The sequence below is a fragment of the Porites lutea genome, chromosome 6 (assembly GCF_958299795.1).
Source record: "Porites lutea chromosome 6, jaPorLute2.1, whole genome shotgun sequence".
Classification (NCBI taxonomy): Eukaryota; Metazoa; Cnidaria; class Anthozoa; order Scleractinia; family Poritidae; genus Porites; species Porites lutea.
Genome location: NC_133206.1, coordinates 2,162,501 through 2,167,732, shown reverse-complemented (window position 1 = coordinate 2,167,732; position 5,232 = coordinate 2,162,501). Strand labels below are relative to the sequence as shown.

The following is a 5,232-nucleotide window of genomic DNA, read 5'->3' as shown; positions in this document are numbered from 1 at the left end:
ATACCAAGACGGTTTACACGAGCGGATAAAAGTAATACCAAAGCTCACACACTTATGATCAAATTTATTTTAGCGATATATAGCAATATTTGCTAGCTTTTCTTCTTTTCTCCGAAGTTGCTCCTAATGACTGTGGTGTCCCTCGCTAATTTGCACAGAGACCTGAAGCTCACGCCCGTTACTATATGACGTCACAATAATGGAAAACAATAGAGTCACCTCCACCACCCCCCCCCCCCCCCACCCCAACCCTCCCTGAGATGCACCTGGGAAGTTTTGCTGAACTCTAAGGTAGCAAAAGTTGCTCTCTGCAACCCTTACGGATCTTTCATACCCTAATCAACTAACCACACACGTACAGTCATAACTCCATCATTACAAGCTCTGTACGTTTACTATTTCTTGATATAAAATTGTCAATTGCTGCATTACATTAAAAAAATCGTTGTTAAACTCCTATCTTTTGATGTGAGTTTGAACTTGATCGTCAGGAATAGACGTCTTAAAAGATGTTCTCATAAGAAAATTTGCCGATATAAAGAATTTATTTAATATGGAAGTTGTCTCCCGCGACCTAAATATTTTCTTGCCTCCTAAAAGATCGCTCCCAAATAAAATTCTAACCCGTCCTTCTTTATTAGTAACAAGATCAATAGAAGTGGTAAGTGTGTGTTTCCTACTTTCCTTCTCCAAAGCATTGATCCTAAGTTAAAGACAAAACATACAAGTGTGTCCATCAGTGATCGGCAGTCCTCTCGTAAGTCTGAACAAGGCGAGAGAAATGACCATTTTTAATCCGTAGCAGGACGTCAGGTTTATCAAACTCCACTACTCTTCCCCGATCCATGACCAAGACTTTGTCATAGTCCATGATGGTGTTCAAGCGATGGGCGATGGTAATCACTGTAGAATCTTGAAATCTGTTGCGTATAACTTCTTGAATCAGACGATCTGTTTTGTAATCCACATTAGCAGTGGCTTCATCCAGTATTATAATCTTGCTTTTCTGTAACAGCGCACGCGCTAAACAGACCAGTTGACGCTCGCCAACACTGAAATTGGTCCCAGATTCTTTCAACTTGTACTCTAGTTGTTCAGGTAAATCTCGCACCAGGGTCTTCAACTGTACTTCTTCCAAGGCACTCCACATGTCATGATCTTCGTACAAAGAGAATGGATCTAGGTTCCTTCTGAGGCTGCCGCTGAAGAGGATAGGATCCTGAGTTATAACAGCCATGGACCTGCGAGCCGCCTGCAGATTGAGATCTTTGATGTTGACATTGTCTATGATCACCTGTGAAAGCAAATGTAATGCATTTCAACCTGCTTTTTATTTATCTGGCATTTACTATGTATAATTCTTGCACGCATGCGCATTGGATACTACTAAGGATACGACAAGTAATGCGCATTCGAGTGCACAACATTCTCGTCCCCAAGGCTTTGATCCTTGTGATAAACGCTGCAGATCGAAAGCTAGAGTAGATGCCGGAACTCCTCAAATGAAGGGCTTCAGGCTTACTGTGCATCCCCAAAAATGTGAAGCAAAAATAATAATAATAATAACCTTTATTTTAAGAGGGTGACACCTATTACTATGAAGTATTGTCCCTAGTGGCCCTCTAAAAACAAAATTGATAATAATAAATTACAACAATCACGGGTTACCAAAGGTTACAAAAGTGTGAGACTACTGCGCCTGCGTGTTATCCTGGTCCCAGCCAGAGCTCTAGATCCGTGCCGGGCACTGGCCAAAAGGATCAGGGCTCTTAGGAAGAGAATGGCTGGGAAAGCTTTGAAAACGAAAACACCCAGCTATTATGAAACATAAATGTCGAGACTTTTTGACTCCAAAGTTTGGCCTTTTTTAAGCGTTGTCAAGAGCTTCCAGCAACACCAAAACATGTTGCTGCCAACTACGACATCGCGATAGATCTTAACAAAAAGAAAAAGAAGAGGACTATTCTTACCCTGCCTTCTGGCTCTGGCATTCGGAACAAAGCAGCCACCAAAGACGATTTTCCAGCTCCAGTGCGACCTACTACTCCAACTTTTTCCTGAGCTGCGAAGCAAACGTTTATGCGGTTCAAAATTGCTGGAGCACCTTCCAAATATGTAAGCGACAAGTCATGTAATGCCATGGAGCCCGTTGTTGGCCATTCTTCAGGAGCGGATTGGGTTTCTGTGCAATACCCAGGCTCTGGATCGATTTCCGTGTAGGTAAACACTCTTTCCACTGATGTCATGTGATTTTCTATCTCCGAAGCGACGTAAATGCCAAACTGTGCAGCCTCTAACGTCTCCAGTGCGAATGTCAGAGACATGCCAGCCAACGCTGCAAACAAACACAAACGTTTTCTTACTACTTTCCGAGAATTAGTAGCCGACCAGACAGAGTAATACTTAATCGGAAGACCGGGTTAAGAGCAAAGACAAAATATGTACCTATTACAGCTGATAGGAAAGTAAACGAAAGCTTAGCTGCTTTAGTTCATAAAGCATCAGAATCCAATGGTTATCCTTTTAATTATGATGGACATACAGACTTACTGAAATATTAACCCTCAGAAAGTTTATCCCTTGAGGAACTTGTTGGGATCGGTGTTCCTCAAAATGGTTCTACCTCCAGTGCCACAAGTAAGTTTTCCTATTACTTTCCTGTATCAATGAGGTATAAAAACTTAAGGGAACCTCTGACGCGCGTCTTATAGTACGATATCTCTGCTAAAAATATACTGGTGGACTGTGAAACATGAGTTCACTGGTTTCACAATTCAATGCTGTTTTCGCTCTCTTTTTCATTTCATATCACTGAGACTACGTCAACCTTACGAAAATCTTTATTTGGCTGAATACAGTGGCTCTATATACTTTTAATATATTTGTCGTTGTTTCTGTTACAAACGCATTCAATATTGGCGCATTTTGGCTTATAGAAAACGACTCTTTGTTTTCTGACACCAGGTTAGCCGATTTTCCAGAATGAGGCACCACCAGGCATTCGTCTTGGTTTCATTGTGGAAAAAAGGGCATGTGATCATTTTAAAAACAAATTAACTAGCATTTTAGGGATAAGTAGATGCTGAAAAAAAATCTTCTCAAATAAAGTAGCTTATTCTCGAGGGCCCAGTTGTTCGAAACGGAGATAACACTATCCACTGGATAAATCTCTATCCTGTGGATAACGCAGTTGGTTTCCCTAATACTTATCCGCTGGATAGTGATTTTTCGGTTGGATAGCGCTATCAATTGTTTGAACGACCGGGACGAGGACGATAAAGATACCCACCTGGGCTTTGTGTCGCTAACATGGCTCCAACTGAAACAGACGTCACCAGAACGTTGCTTATTGAATCTCCACGGAGCCCAAGCCAGTGTGTTGATGCCAGTAGCATTATTAAGGCTGATGTGTTTTTGTCTTGGTACCTAAAGTAATTGACACAGAAGAAATGTGTTCTCCTTTTTTTGTCTTTTATTGCCAGTTCTTATGAATCACTGAGTGTTTAATAGAAACATATCCGCCTGCTGGTCTACGCTTAGTGTTAATCATACTTCAGGAAAAGTTAAACTATAATCATTTCAAATACTATGTACACCTAGAACAATTATTTTAACTGGTCTACATGCTTACAAAAATGAAAATATAAGAATTAAAGTTATACCCATATTCGTCAGCATAACATACCGAACGCCGCGTTCAGGAGCAAATTAAGTTACATACTTGAAAAATTTCTGCAGGAAATCATCTTCCATCTTTGATGAGCGAATTACTTCTGATCCTGCTATAGTATCGGCAATGAGTGAATAAACAGGGCTACAAGTCACTGCCTCCAGCCGTCTGATTTCCCGAGAGGATTTCAAATAATACTTTGCAAGGTAGATAAACAAAATTGTCAGTGGAACACAAATGATAAATAACCACACGTTTACCACAGCAGACAGGATGGTAGCACTGAAGAAATAAAGACAACATAGCACTGCGAGGAGAAATTGTGGTGGAAGCATAATGTCCATACTACCAATGTCTTTAGAGAATCGATTTAAGATACGACCAACCGGGTTTGTGTCAAAGAAGATGACTGGTGCTTCAATAACCGCTTTAGTCATCTTGTTATGAAGATTTTCTGATGCCTTTAAAGCTGTCAGATAAAAGCAAAATGAGGATAGAATTGTAAACACCAAGGATAATGTGACAATGGATCCATACACCAGGAGCGTTGTATAGTCCTTCTGTTTTTCTTTTGGCATGTCGATCATTCGTGAAACCCACCAATACGGAGCGATCCATAAAACTGAAACAACAACAAAAACAAACAAACAAACAAATTGTGTATTGGATCCAGTGGTTTCTAGTCATTGTTAGTTTATGAGAAGTGATTTACTTAGGTATACTCGTACAGTGGCACCTCGATATAACGAAGGTCAAGGGACTGGCAATTTTTTTTCGCTATAAGGAGGTTTCGTTTATATCGAGGTACTTTTCCATATATTTAACTATTACTGGGGTAAAGAAAATCGTTCGTTATACCGAGGACGTCATTATATATATATATATAATATTATATATATATATATCGAGGTTCCGCTGTATACTGTTATATCCCTAGACTTTCACTCAACTAAACAGGGACAGCCATTGGTTGATTCTTAGTCAGGTGGCATTGACTGAAATAAAATGTATCCTTATCGTGATAAATTTGAGTAATTATACTCCCCTCGTGATCAGCACGAGATCAAAGCATGGAACCATGAAAGTGGCGATACAGAAGGCGGGAAAATTGGAAAAAAACAAACTCAACACCTCTCAATCTAGTAAGCAACAGTTTCCGAAGTCATCCAAGGAGAGATACAGATATTAAGCGTATAATGTTAATATGACTTAGCGGAGTCCAGTTCGACCTGTGATTGTACCAGAGATTAAAAGGACGACCGCGTAGCAAGAGTCTAATTTCTTTGATTACGAGCATGATTGCAGACCGAACGACAAGACGACCGACGATAAGAAGACCTTTTACCATGCATTGAATCATAACAAAATCAAAATCAGAGACAAGCACAAGATATCCCTTGAGTTTTTCCTAGAAGTAAACAAAACAAACAAACAAAAAACCCATTGAAGTTTAACTGTTTTATGACAGCACCCAAAGCGCATGACACTTACTGTCCTATTAATTTTATACTTATATATAAATACCTTGGACAACGACGAAGAAGAAGGCAAGGCTAAAAATA

The 5,232-nt window shown here is 39.9% G+C and overlaps 1 pseudogene; it reads right to left on the bottom strand.

Moving 5' to 3' along the window:
- Positions 1 to 506: 506 nt before the first annotated feature.
- LOC140941684 (ATP-binding cassette sub-family C member 4-like) overlaps positions 507 to 5,232 on the bottom strand; it is a 12,691-nt pseudogene continuing 7,965 nt past the window's right edge.